At 35.4% G+C, this 16087-nt stretch overlaps 1 pseudogene; it reads right to left on the minus strand.

The window, feature by feature from the left end:
• Positions 1-5899: 5899 nt before the first annotated feature.
• Positions 5900-16087, minus strand: part of LOC149183141 (uncharacterized) — a 47862-nt pseudogene continuing 37674 nt past the window's right edge.

Genomic DNA, 16087 nt, shown 5'->3' on the forward strand with positions numbered 1-16087 from the left:
TTATATTAACCATACAAAACCCAGATTCACGATAATTGAGGTTTAACACAGAATTTCAGAAGCAACTTATCTTTATTCAATTTCTTCACCAATACATCCAAATCTGCCCTGCGCACTCAGCTGCATGGGTCCGTGCACACAGCGGCGAACTCTACTATGCCTCTGCGTACACAGCTGCAGAGCCTCTATCCACTACCCAATACCCTCGACTCGAACTTACCGACGCTCCCAAAACTCCTTAGCTCATGCACCCATTACAATTCAGATCCTTCATCATTCCAGAACTAATTGCTCCTAACCATAGATCCTCACTCTATTCATACCTTTCCATGGTCTGCGAACCATGGGTGGGCCGACTCAATTTACATTTCTTTACATTATTTTCGGGCGGACTACCCTTTGACTCAACTTATTACAAATTGTGCTCCGTGCATCCCGCGGAGTCTTTACCTTATCTTTACCCAAAATTTCGGGCTTTATACCCCATGACTGTTATGTGGGGCTTCTGTTACCCAACATGTTTCATGACATGTGGTTGTTGCACCCTGAATCTAGATACCATACATCACTTTGTTTTTCTTGTGCTACATTACAAGCTAAAAGCATGCTATCATGGTTCTGATTTTGCTTTGTGAAATTTACACTTGGTTTGTTACTAATGTCATATTGCTTCTTTCTACATTCATTTGCATAATGACCATACTTCTTACAATAATGACATTGGACTTGAGATTTATCATACCTTTGACCTTGTGCTTGATTTTGGCTTGGGCCTTGACTTGGATTTTGATTACTGCCCCTTCCACTTGAGCTTGAAGGGTTGCTTCTTCCACTTCTATGTGGGCTTATTCCTCTTCCTCTAGCATATGATCTTCCTATGCCTCTACCTTGACCAACTGAAACTTGTGTCTTGAAGGCATGCTCCAATGAGGAGCTTGTTTCTCTATTCAGTCTATGTTCATGATAAATCAATGATGCATGAAGCTCATCCACTAAGAATAGTGAGAGATACTTTGTCTCTTCTATGGCCACAACAATGGCATCAAACCTTGCTAGAAGACTTCTCAAAACTTTCTCAACTATTCTCCTTTCCTCGAGTGTCTCACCATGAGAACTAATTCGAGTAACTAGTCCAATTACATGTGTAAAAAATGAGTCTACACTCTCAAACTCTTTCATAAAAAGTGTCTCAAAGTCTCTTATTAACATTTGTAGATTTTTTGTCTTCACTTTTTCCATGCCTTGGTAGGCTATCTGGAGGGTGTCCCATGCTTGCTTGGACTTCATCGCTGCTGCAACCCTTGGCAAAATACTTTCATGAACTACTTGAAAAATGTAGAAGAGGGATTTTGCATCCTTCTTCTTGTTGTCCCTCAACAAATCCCTTTTTTCTTGCGACACGACATTGTATGTTGCTGCATTTGTTGGTTCTTGAAAACCATTCTCCACCAAATACCAAATTCCTTGAGAAGAAAACAGGGCCTTCATTGTAATAGCCCAATAATCATGATTTTTCCCATTGAATTGAAGTATCTTCTTGAAAACCATTCTCCACCAAATCCCAAATGCCTTGAGAAGAAAATAGGGCCTTCATTGTAATAGCCCAATAATCATAATTTTTCCCATTTAATTGAGGTATCTGAGGATTGCTCAAGCTTGTGCTTGATGTTTCCATTTCTGAGTGTAAAAAATCTTTCTGCCTGCTGGTAAATACACATCAAAATAAATTTTCCGTCAAAACAATTTTTTGACTCCTACTAAAAACACTTGTGTTTACACTAACAGAGTTTAACCCGCTCTAATAACATGTTAGAAAAATCTACAATGCATAGGAGAGTAGTTTCACTCAGAAATCAGTTGCAACAAGTCAAATCTCTAGTTGCGGAAATCCCTACTGGACAAAGGCTAAATAAAACACACAAAAAAAGTTCTCTGCAAAACAGAGTAAAACAATGTGGTTGTGGTAAATCCACTAATGAAGGTTTAAGGCCATATCACAATAAACCAAACTTTGGATTATATTATAAAGCATATGTAAATACATTCTCATGATAAATTGGAGGCTGGTGCTCCAAGTGAAAACACAAACAATCTTACTGCGATTTACACTTCACTGGGGTTGCAGAGAAATTGTCTGTAAAACTTGTTTTCACCTGCCCACCACAAATTGCTCCATGATTTTCTCTTCACTACCTCATATAATTTCACCCTCTCTCTCTCGCTCAACCTTGCAAATGACTTTTACATTCATATTTATCCAAACATACATTTTTGACATTAATACATGATAGAGAAAATCATTAAGACATAGGATGGGCGAATGTTAATATCTATGTTGCAGAGTACATATTTCATTGGCAGAGTAAATATTTGACATAGTTAACTACGAACCTTACATTAAATTCAAATTCATTATTAAATGCTTGATGTGTGTTGCAGAATGGTCTGATGTGTTGCGGAATGGATAACTCATACTCCTCGTCAGACCTTTTGTCCTTCAACCCACAAACAGCTTACTGCGATTTACGCTTCACTGGGGTTGCGTAATTGTCTGTAAAACTTCGTAAAACTTGTTTTCATGCATCCACCACAAATTGCTCCATTATTTTCTCTTCACTACCTCATATACTTTCACCCTCTCTCTCTCAACTTTTCAAATGACTTTTACATTCATATTTATCCAAACAAACATTTTAAACATTAATACATGATAGAGCAAATCATTAAGACATAGGATGGGTGAATCTTAATATCTATGTTGCGATAGTACATATTTCACAAGCGGAGTAAATATTTGACATACTTAACTACCAACCCTACATTAAATTCAGATTCATTCTTAAATGCTTGAAGTGTGTTGCAGAATGGTCTGATGTGTTGCGGAATAGAGAACTCGTACTCCTTGTCAAACCTTCTGTCCTTCAACCTGCAAACAGATCCAGAACCTACAAAATTCATCTAACAAGTATGGTTGTTGTCAGTGTGTTTAATGTCGTGGTCGGGATTAATTTTCCAACAACTCTTCGTCTTCGTCATGGAAATAGAGTCGTGATTATTATTATTATTTTGATAGCTATTCCACTATAGTCAACTAATTCTTCTTGTTTTAAACATTGACTTGTAATGAATGGTCTACCCTTACTCATAATATAATATAAATAAATTATATTCATATATCATTCAATTTCTTTTATCAGGAATAAGTAATATTCTTATATGGTTGTATTTTTTAATTAGGAATTAGTTTATCAGTTTGATTTATAAATTCTATAAAATTTTAATATTTTATATTATTTTTCAGGACGTTGAATTCATTTATTCTCAAAAGGTAAAAATAAAAATAAATGATTTAATAAAAAATTTATATTACCAATTTTTTATTAAAATTTTCAACTCTATATAATTATAACGTTCCAATTTTTTATTTTTATTTTTTTATTTTTTTTTATTTTTAATTTGAAATGTATTTCTTCATTCAAAAATAAATTTCAAAATAATTAAAAAATGCAATTTAATTAAAAATTGTTTCACTGCATTTCTATCGAGATCTATTAAATGTAGAATAATTAAAGAAAGTATGTAACAAGGCTAATGACGGCGATGAGTCAACCTACATTCATGGATAGTGATGGTCATCCTTACAACTTAGTTATTATAGGTTTTCCCGTCTTTCATGTATCTAACATTCATCCCCAAATTTAGAATAATTAAACAAAGTATGTAACAAGAATGAGAGTGATGAGTCAATGTACATTAGTGGATAGCAATGAGTGATATTGCTTTGAGAATTTAGTTATGATAGGTTTTCCCTCTTTCATCACTACTACACACATGGGGGTTTTAAGATAATATTTGAGACATTTTTTAGGTAAATTGTCTTAAGTTGAGACAAAAAGAAACTTGTGTGTTGTCTTTAAGGGAGTGTCTCAAATTATTTTCTTAAAAAATTATCTCTATAAAGACAATATATAACACAGACATTATTGCCCCTTAGGAGACAATTTCATTTTTGTCTCTTCAAACGCAATAGTTGGAATTAAAGACATATTGTCTTTATAGAGACATTATGTCTTTAATCCTAGCTACTTTATCGCTAGAGACAATTAAAAATATATTTAAAGACAATAAAACATTACTTTTGTCTCTTTAGAGAATATAAAACAATGAATCTAAAAAACTCTTTCACCGTTGAAATAAATCAATATAAAAATATATGTAATTAAAAATAAACTACAATATCATTAATTAAAATTGTATTAAGGCATAGTAAAATCAAACCACCAACCTCATGTAGGTTCTCTTCCATTGAGCTAGCACCCTTTAAAGAATTATGTGAGCAATTATGGCACCTAATTTGCACCTAACCTTAACCCCATGGAAGGTTCTTAGCACAAGGAGAAAACACTACAATTATTCCATGACCCAGAGTACATGTTCGCCTCAATTAATTGCACAAAGGTACATAATAACTGCTACAATGAAAACATCAACCTTGAATGAGTAACGCCATGAATGTTTTACAAAACGCCTTTCTTGGTATTATTATTTGTAATGTCTACAAAACCAAGTATTGTTTCATCATATAATTAAGTTCTTTTCATAAACAAGTGGCATTTGCCTCAGCAAATCATTAGCCATATGTTTGAAAACAAAGATAAAAGAACATTTCCATCATATCAGGTGGATAAATTATTCAATTTTCACAGGACAACACTTATTTGGTTGAAGAAATAACATGTGCCATCTTGTCGTCTATTTTCGATGTCAATCCAATCCACCCCATCCCTCACAAACAAATATTTGAAGAAGAGTACCTAATAAGCACACACATGATACACATTATTGCCATATTTAAATTTCACCTAGTAGACAATTCACCTCAATATTTAATAAAACAATCCAGAGGATTTTCCATTCTATTTTGTTGGAGATTTGATATAACAAGGAAGAATATGTGTAGATTTTGTCCTAAACAGTATGTGCAAAGCCACATATAAAGCATAGTATTATAATGACCATCAAGATCCGAATTGACAACATGGTTTTTCTTATGGAGATTATTTCGACCCCAAAGCTTTGAAGGGGAAAAATCATCAAACAAGAAATACGAAAACAATACTCACTTCTTGCAATAAAATCTACTTTCAAGGACTGGTATTTAATAAAGAAACATACAATATTATTCATGTACATAGATATCCACCATTAACAATTGTAAGTGTATATATTTTTTCATGTTATGAAATAAAGAGGACTTGATTCTACATCGTATCAGGCCTTTGTATCTGAGGGAAGGGAAGACAAAAGTTGCTCAGTATTGTCTTCTAACATGATCTGCATCTTATTTCACCAATGTTTCTTGCCTTAAAGCAACAATATTCAGGTTCATGTTTGGGTACTACACAATATCCTATTGGATTTCATATATAGGTTGCTAAAATTGAATTAGGAAACCACACGGGCAACAAAAATGTTACAAATATTATAATTGGACTCTCTACAAAACCATGCACAAATAATTTTCTCATAATAGTGGGTGCTCTTGTTTGATCTAGTTACCAAGCTATGACTTTTCTAGCAGACTCTATTCCATAAAAAAATTTGCAAAATCTAAGCTTTGGGTGTAAATGGCTAACTTTATTTTCCACTTGCATCAATATGGCATAATGGACTATTGGATACACTTTTGATTGTGAGCTCCATCTGAGGTTTTTTCAAGCATTCATAATAGTCAAATAGTGTTCTGTGAGATAACCTTGCCAAATCTCATAAATAAATGTCCATCAAAAGTGTTTCTCATGCTTCTTATAACATATTTGTGATTTCCTTCCACATACTCATCCAAATATTTCCTGTAGTTATTGATGGGGGGTGGATGGTTTACTTGGATACTTGGAGGTTATTTAGAAGTTGTTACTATTGACTACAAAACTATGGTAACCTCATGCATGTCGGGGTGATCAAAATTCCGTCTCATTTTGCAAAGCAGTGTAAGATGGAATATCTTTCTTACAACTCCAAGATATGTGTAGGTTGTTTCTACTTCTTCATCTCCAGTTTCCATTACTGTATTGTTTTCTACTTTTGATAGAATCTGCATTCAAATGCCAATGTAAAAGAAACCAAGATTATTACTTTATTTTCTTCATCCGTGCAACATCCCATGACCAAAAAGCTTCACGGTTGACAAAAAGGCAATCCCATTTAAAGAAAAAATCAATCATTATCACCTTACCAACTAAAGCAAATTAGAGTCCTTGTCCACAGTTTTTCTCCCTATGAGTAGCTCTAAAAGAACAATGTCATGGATGTACACATCATATTTCTCGTTAAGCATAGATGTCCTTAGATATTCAGGGTCAATATAACTAATAGTACTAATATAATAGGTAGACGTGTGGGTTTTTTCATAAGAAATACATTTGGCAATGCCAAAGTCTGAAAATGTGCTTTAAACTGTTATTTAATACATTGGTGTAAGTTTTACATCTCTATAAATAATACATGGGTTACAATCATGATGGAGATATGATAGATGTTGTGCAGCTCCCAAAGAAATCCTTAAATATGTGTTCTAGTCTATCTTAATCTTCTTTGAAGTTCCTACATACAAGATGCATTGCTTGGATTCTCCAAATAAGCCATTAGAAAACATTCACTATATATGAAAGCTTGGTTAGAATATTTTGTTAAATCCTATATGACTATTATACATATAAATTTCTAGATAGGTTTTTCTATCCATTTCACTCACCATGTAAGATGTGCCATAGACTTCCATTCACCATGTAGTCATAGAACAACAAATTTCCATGTGGAGAAAGAGAATAACTATGCAAACTCACAAGATTTCAATGCTTGATGCTTCCAACAGTGTCAAACTATGTTTCAAATTGGTGCAAACTTTGTGGATAACACATGTATAGTATTTTAATAGCAATTGGCTTCCAATTCTTGAGAACACATTTATAAACTGTGCTAGTAGCATAATAACTAATTGCATATTTATCATTCAAATTTATGTGAATTGAATTGTGTCATCATACATGTGGAGGGCCATGTCCATGTGCAATCTTATTAGCCTTGGAGAGCCTGGTCAGTACATCAAAGAATTTTTTAAACAAGGTACACATGTTGATGTTAATATAATTCTTAAGTCCATGATATAATCCAGATAAATAATACCTTGACCCATTTTGTTTGTTGACCCTTTGGTAAATCGTTTAGGCTTATTTGAATGGTAGAGAGCTATAATGATCAAACATACTAGTAAAGATAAACCCAACAAGATGAAAACAATAGATGGTGCTGAGACTCAAGCTGTCCAGTTTCAAAATCAACTTAATACTTTTAAAATATAATTTCATTGAAAGTTTTATCACAAAACAAAACTAATCTATGGAATCTAAAATTTAGTTATTGTTTCACCTTTTGATTGTCTGGAGTATATCCCACAAAGTGATCCAATCCAATTGCCACAGAGACCTGGATTTTCTAAAATTTTATTGCAATAATCAATCCCGTCAAATGAAATATACAAATCCACTAATAATCAGAAAGAATACCAAATTTAATCGATAAAAAAATGTTTACATTATATCTACACCTTTCTGAGGTAAATCTTATGATAGGAATATTACCAGAAAAATTGTTGTAGGAGATTTATGCGAAATGATTGAAATCATTTCCAGTATAAATTAGTACACAAACTAGAAATATTAATATTATTTCCTTTCTAATTTCACAAAAAAATGATCTTAGAATAGGCGATGAGATTCAAATGAATTATTATAGTGTAGTAAGGCTAAAAAAAATGGTTAACTGGTATGACACCTCCCCTAATAAATTGTTGTTATTCAATATCCTGTATATGATCCAACTCCAGAGTTATTTTCAGAATAACTGTGAACCTATTAAATAAATTTTATTTTATAATTCATTCCAAGGAACTTATAGTGAGACCAAATTTTGTAGTTATTCAAGTTCTTGAGGAATGAAACCTGATAATCGTTTAGCAGAAGGCCTCTGCATTGAAGAGATATCACCATGTTATTGTGTCTTTAAAGTGGTAATGGGTATAGTAATTAGCAATGTGGAAGAAACACAACTATAGCACACGTTTGCAGGCTACACAAATCAAGTACATAGGACTTACATATCCCCGATGCTTCTCAGGTTTCCAAATTTTGTTGGGATAAAAACACTCAGTTTATTTCCACTCAAATTCCTTGAATCGCAATATAATAGAGATCACAAGGATTAATATAACATATACCCATAAAAACTTGTTTTTTTTTTTATAAAAAGAAAAAAAAACTACATGTGAATATTAAAATTTTGAAAGATGCTCCAAATCCCCAACAGATCCTAGAATAGGTCCAGAAATATCATTTTTAGAGACGTCCCTAAACATTCACATCAGATCAGAGATCAATAAAAAATGATATTCTACCTTTGGTCCTTTAAAGAATTTATGTTTCTAGATGAAATTTTAAGGGGGATCCTAGGAAACTTAATCAAGACACTCAAATTAAAAAAATGCACAATTTGTCTAGATTTATAATATTTCCCAGCATCATGGAATTTCTCCCTTGATGTTGTTGGAGGACAGATTTTTGTAAAACCCACAACAATTTTTTTTTAATTACTTTGAATGAACTTTTAATAAATTCAATGGTTCATTATGTTATATAAATTGATCACATTGGCTATGGCTTACGTACACTTACATATAAGTGAGGTTGTCAAGTTTGCGAAATTCGAAAGGAATAGTTCCATTCAAACGATTGCCATGTACATTGCTACAAAACAAAAGTCAAGAAAAGACATGGCATAAATAGAGTTAGACAAATAACAATATTTTATCCCACAAATTATCTATTAAACTTGAATATTATATCACTTACAAGTAATTAAGATCAATGCATGAACTAATTTTTGTTAGAATCGTAACTTCAAGATGATTTCCAGCAAGGTTCCTGTCCCAACAAAATACAACCTAGTATTGCTAAATACTTGTAGTAAAAATCCACAAAAGTCAATGATTAATGTGTACTGTCTAATTAGATTTGAATATGCTTCTACCATGCAAACATAAACTTACAATTCAAACAGTTGTTCCAACTTCCCCAACTCAGGCAGAATCTGCCCTGTAAGTTGATTGTCATTTCGCTGCTTGCATATCCATGCACTAGTCACTACCAATGTGTATTATCTTATCATTCAAATCAAATTTATAATTTTTGCATTGTGTATATGATGATAGAAGTGATTTAAAGCTCTTATTGGTAGCTCAGCTTTATCATGTTCCCCAATTCTAGTGAAATAGATCCTGTGAGATTATTATGGTGCAAATAATTGAGAATTACAAATGAAAGAGTAAGAGAATAGATTTGAAATTATTGAAAGTAATAGTCAAATTTTAGGGAATTGGAGGATATAATTCAAGCATTTAAGTATGTAAGAAACTTACAACTTTCCAGTGTAAGTCAGTTTTCCAAAGATAGAAGGAATTGCTCTAGTAGGATGATTATCACTTAAATCCTTGTAACAAATATTATAATGCATGGGTGCACTAAAGTATAGACCAAAATTGTATATTCAAATATTTACTAAGGATCAAAAAACATTGATCAGTGAAATAAGGAATGTGAATTGATTCTACATATGAAATATATTGACAATGTCTAAAAAAAATATGGGTTTTAATTGAGCTAAGATTGCATGGATTTTGTGAGTAGAGGTTACATGTTTAATCAAATTGCAAGAAAATTGTGTAGAAGTTGAGATCCAGAAAACACTTTACTTATAGAACAGCCAAAGCCTGCATGAGACCAATCACTTTTGGAATCCTTCTTATCAATTTGTTTCCTTATGGTGACCTATGGAAACCACTTCAAAATTAGGCTATTACAACAAAAGCAATAAATTTAATGCCATTCCTTGGATGATAAATACCATGCAACTAACTAAATACTTAGCCAGCCTGCATTAAGTTATATCCCTCCCTATTTAACAAAAATGTTCAGAGACTCTCTTTCACTAACATAATATACGATAAACGGGATATGGATCGGTGTTGTTACCAGAAACTGGAACACAACTTAGCTTTATAAAATTTAATACTTACAGAGTAGCCACTTGTAGAAATCCAATATTTAAGGGGATCCCTGCTGTGATTTGATGGTATGACAAGTCCTTGATAATAACACTAGTACAAGTCTTAAATATGCATCACAAAATCCATGCATCAAAATTTAGTTTTCAACCCATTTGGCCATTTATAACTTAGTTGGGAAAATTAAAAAAACAGACAAAATCTCAAGCTTATGCAGTTTCCACTATTATCAGGAATATTGCCGCCAAGTTGTTGCTTCACACATCACTGCGTGACAGAGATCAAAATGTTTAAAGGTCAAAAACATTTGAGTTTCCACCAATAACCTTGTATGTAAAATCCCTTAATGTACTGCAACTGCTACACTAAGATGCAACAATTTAAAGATCAATGCTCTAAAAAGTCTACATCGAATCGAGAAGATACAAGTGTAGTGACTTAAAAGTACCCTAACCCTATCAAATGACAGATGCCACAATTTAAGTGCTCTAAAAAGTTACATCTCCTCGAGAAGATACAAAGAAAAAGTTGCCAACCCTATAGAAATTATAAAAATATGATATTTTCAGATAAAAGCTCCAAATTTTGGTTTGCAAAAACAAGAAAGAACAATATTGATTAACTTGAAAGTTTCTTTCAAAAATTTAACAATAAAATAATGACACCTTTTGCATAACAAGGAAACATAGCCATATAATCGTAAAGGATCTAGACCCTTACAAATATTTCAAATCTTCATTCCAATAGATAAGCTTGGGAATCTCCCCACTTAATTGATTATGTGCCAAGTCCCTAGAAAAATGCAAAAGCATATAATTTAATGATGGGCTCTCTAGACTCCATATTTTCCACATCCTATAAACTTTTTCAACAAGTAAAGAACTGAAAAGAGAGTAGAACCCAAACTAGCACTCCCAACCTACATAATCTTCAAGTTTGGAACCTGAGACAATGTCGAAGCAATCGGTCCCATGTAAATTTGGTCTATGTGTTAAGGAAACTACCATTCTTTTCTAGTACATGCCAAAATACAGAAACAATTACAAACTGAAAAAAAACCTCTACAAGAGCTAACATGATCCAAAGTTAAACAGGAACACAAAAAATTACAGAGATAACCATAAATATAGATATGCAACATAAATAAAACTTCATTTCATTAATCTCAAATATTGAAATATGCTTGCAACAAGAATGGAAATAAGACTAGCTCAGACGATGATAGCTTATCTCTGAGAAGATATGTGGCGGCTACATGCCTATGAACTATGTTACAATGAAGCTTGAAGGCCTATTTATTTTTCAGAAACAGCGGAAAACCCTAAACATACAAAAACCTAACCCTAAGAGATGAAGCACCAAAGCTATGCGCCCGGTTTGGGTAAATTGGTAAATCAACTTCTCGGGTTCGTAACTTTGGAATACAATCTATGTTTGGCACACACAATACCTTGTTAGAAAGATATATCTGAGGAATAAAACTTTCGAGTGGCAAAAATTAGTCAATAACCCATGTTTGCCCAAGTTTTCCCAAAAACATGTCGTTTAGTGCCTCAAAACGGCTCCGGAAGTCATTAGGGGATTTTGAGGTTTAAAATGGGCCTCCTAAGAAAAATGTACAACAAAAATAAACTTTATAAGAACCAATAGGACAAGTTAAAAAAACTTTCTGCTTGAAATTTGAGTAAACCCATAGAAAGATAAGCTGAAAATACGAGTTGAAAAAATAGTTTTGTCTTTTTTCCTCTAAAATTTGATGATGTAATCTAATATTATTTTATTATTTCCACTATTATTTTATAATTTCCTTAGGAGGCCCATTTTAGACCTCAAAAATCCCCTAATGTTAGGACCCAAAAAATTATAAAAAATAGTAAATTGTGCTATAATTAAGGAAACTGAAAAATTGAAAGAGAGAATGATGGGGGTCCAAGTGGAATAGGTGGGTGGCCACCAACATCCACTTGGACCAGTCCTCCCCCCTTAGGAAGTAATGGTCCCCATTGCATTGAGTGCCTCCATGAGACAGGGAAACTTCTGCTGAATTTGGTCCCTGGTGAGCCACTTGCCTTGGTGCAGAAGTTGGCCAGCTTTGACAACCCGATATAGTTGGATCTTCCGTTGGTGAGTGTTACTAACTTTTGTGTCCATAATCTGATCAGTTGTGTCCTATTCCATGAAGTCTAGGTTTAACTCTGTTGGTGTGAGTTGTTCTGCAATGTCTAATGTGTCCAATAATGGTGGGAAGTATGGTTGAAGGCAGTCCACATTGAACACTGGGTGTAGGCCAAGGAATGGGGGAATTTTAGGCTCAAAATCGTTGTCTCCCATAGCCTTGGTAATGGTGTAAGGACCATATCAGAGTGGTCTAAGCTTCTGATGGGATTCGATAAGGCGCTCTTTCTGTAAATGCAACCAAACTTTGTCGCCCACCTAAAACTTGTGTGACACTCGATGTTGATCATGTCGACGCTTGTACTTGGCATTTGTCTTATCTAGGATGTTGTGAACCTGTTGGTGGATGTGTTGGATGCGTTAAATAAATATGGTTGCTTTATAATCCTCGAACAATACATGTGTGGATTTTTTCTGTATAGTCACATGGGGCATGGCAACATCAATCAGACATAATGGTTGAAATCCTCGACCCATTTGAAAGGGACTGCGACTATTCGAGCTATGGAGAGCTCTATTATAATTGTGTTGCACATAGAGAAGAATCTCATCCTAGGTTCATGGATGCTTGGAGTTGTACATGCGGAGTATTTGCACTGTCCTCCTATTGACGACCTCCATTTGGCCATCAATCTGAGGATGGAAGGAAATTGACTTGGTGAGATTGGTGTCCAATAGTGTCTAGAGGCTTGACGAGAATGTGCTCTGGAACCTGCTATCTCGATATGATATAATGGTCTGTGGGATCCCTAAATGTACCCATACTTGTTCAAAGAAGAGTTTGGCAGCTTTTTTTTTGTGATACTCTTCTTGTAGGTCGCCAATATATCCATCTTAGAAAATCTCTCCATGACCACAAATACACACTCATTACCATGCTTGGTATAAGGGAGGCCATACATATAGTCAATGGAGATGGATTCCCATGGCTGGCTGGGAGTAGGAAGAGGAGTGTACAGGCCTTGTTTCTTGATGGTTGGCTTCGCGATAGCACAAGTAGTACAAGATCTAATATATTTCCCAACATCCAGTTGGAGTTTGGGCCAATAGAAGCAACTTTGTAGTACAACCACAGTTTTCTCCACACCAAAGTGTCTTGCGAACCGACTGTAGTGCGCCTCCCAAATCAGCTTGGCACACTCCCTTGAAGGAACACAAAGGTGGCCCAGATAGCATAATAATTCATCTTGGAGGTGGAAATCATGAACTTACTTTCCATCTAGTAGTTTCTGGTATGTGGAGGTGAACTTTGGATCATTTTTGAATAGTTGCGGCCATCTAGAGGTCTCGTGGCCACAAGAGTTGACAACAGTAGTCAGTTCTACAACTAGGCATTGGCTGGGGTCATCTGCAACATTACTGTTGTTGCCCTTTTTTCATTTAATGTTCAAGTGGAATTGTTGTAGATATGTAGACTACTTCTGATGGTGATCGTTCTACAGCTTACCTTGTGTCTGTATAAAATCAAGAGGTTGGTGATCGATGTGGATGACCGTCTCCTTCCCCAGAATATAATTCTTCCATTGTTGGCAAGCCTACACGATGGAATACATCTCTTTATCATAGGTGGCGTACTTCTGAATTGTATTAGAAAGTGTCTCACTATGATAGGCCATTGGATGCTCGTGTTGGGTGAGGACTGCACCAATAGCATAGTTTGAGGCCTCTGTCTCGATTTCAAATGGTTGTTGCAGGTCTGATCGTGTGAGTACTAGTGGAGAGTAAATTCAGTTCTTCAACTCAATGAACACCTTCTATTGGGACAAATACCAGGAAAAATTTTCTTTCGCCCTGCCCTTAGTAATCTAACTCAAAGGCCAAGTGATAAGGAAGAATCCCAACATGGACTTCAATAAAAATTTGGAAGGCCCAAAAAGCTATGAAGCTCCATTAGAGTGGTCAGGGATGGCCAATCCCGAATGACTTGGATCTTAGTTAGATCCACATGCACGCCACACTCATATATGATGTAACCCAAATATTCAACCTGGCTCATGCCAGAGGTGCATTTCTCCAAGTTGGCACACAGTTTGTGCTACCGAAGAGTTTGAAGGACTTCCCGAATGTATTGCAAGTGTTCTTCCCAACACTTGCTGGAGATGAGGATGTCATCTAGATAAACAACCACAAATGAGTTGGTGAAGGGCCGCAAGATGTCATCCATTAGCCTCATAAAAGTAGCAGGGGAATTTATCAATCAGAGGGCATAACAAACCATTCAAAAAGTCCTTCCTTGGATTTGAAGGTGGTCTTCTATACATCTGTAGGCTCTATTGGAACCTAGCGATAGCCAAACTTCATATCGATCTTGTTGAAATACTTGGCCCCCTTTAGTTGGTCCAGAAGGTCATCAATCCGTGGGATTGGATACACGTTCCTGAAAATGATTTTGTTCAGTGCTCAATAATCAATGCAAAGCCTCCAGGTCCCATCCTCCGTCTATACAAGTACAATTGAGATCCCAAAAGGCAAGGAACTTTGTTGAATGTGCCCTTTTTCCAGCAACTCTTGGATTTGACTCTTGATCTCTTCATTTTCCATAATGGAGCAATGATATATCGGCCCGTTGGGTAGAGGTTTTCCAGGAGTTAGATCAATCGAATTCTTGACCTAACAGTGCAAGGGTACCCTTATGGGTGGGGAGAAGATGTCCTTGTATTCTTCCACGACCGTATCCACCTGCTTCTGTTGCGTGGAGGAACCCTTCCTGGGGGCCATGGATGTGGCTATGATATTACCCTTACTTTGAGTGTGAATCAGAAAGAAAACAAATTTCCCAGTCAAGGAGATGATTTTAATGCATTTCCCAGCAGAGATCAAAGAGATGGCAATAGGCAGGGCTACCTCCAGTATCCTATATAACTTACTACCCAAAGAAATAATAAGAGAGCAAGGTCTAGACTCATATACAACATGCCACTTCCACAAGTACGGTTTTCCTAATATTACATCACAAACTTCAAGAGGAGAAACATCACATAGTTCATCATGTGTGAAGGGCTTGACTCTATAGAGAAGGCGACAATGTTGGTTGACGTGGAGATCTCGTTCTTGGAGAAGCTACCCGATGTTGTACGATTGCGGATGTGCTTTAGTTAGTAGGCCCAATCATTTAACGACCTATGATAAAATGAGGTTCTTTTGGCTCCCGCTTTCGACAATGAATTGCAATGGAGAACCCTTCACCCACATCTGTGAGTGGAATAGGCATTCCCCCTACTATGGATCTTCAGGCTCAATATTCTAGATCTTGGTGGTGGCCACAGTGGCACTAGGCTCCTCATTAATGATCTGATTCCCTTTGGCATTCCCCTTGTCGAATTCTGATTCAGATTCGAAACATGATTCTAACTAGGAAGCCTTTAGCTCGACCACTAGTGACTTCTTGGCCCGACACTCACTTTTGTTGTGAGTGGAGCCCTTATGGAACTCACACCACTTTCCCGTGTCTTTCTTTGTCTTCGTGGTGTTATTCTTTTCTTGCAGATTCGGTGGGTTATCCTGGGTTGCCCCACCTTGGATTTGCCCTTTTCTTTATGGTTTGGGGGTGCCTTTCCCTTACTTCAGATTCACAGATCCAACGTCTCATCTTTTCTATTTAAACTTCTGCTCAATCTTGATAACATATTGGTACACTGAGTCGAGCAAGGAGATGTCCAGGAACTCCATCTCATCCTGGATGTACCTATGTAGGAATTTGTGGTACTTAAGTACCAAATGTTTCTGAGAATCCTTGATACCTAATTTTGTGTGAAGTGTAGAATTTCCTATAAATTATCTACAAATCTACCTCTG

This window comes from Pinus tabuliformis, chromosome 3_2, assembly GCF_031772625.1.
Source record: "Pinus tabuliformis cultivar Carrire ecotype Pingquan chromosome 3_2, CPIR1, whole genome shotgun sequence".
Taxonomy (NCBI): Eukaryota; Viridiplantae; Streptophyta; class Pinopsida; order Pinales; family Pinaceae; genus Pinus; species Pinus tabuliformis.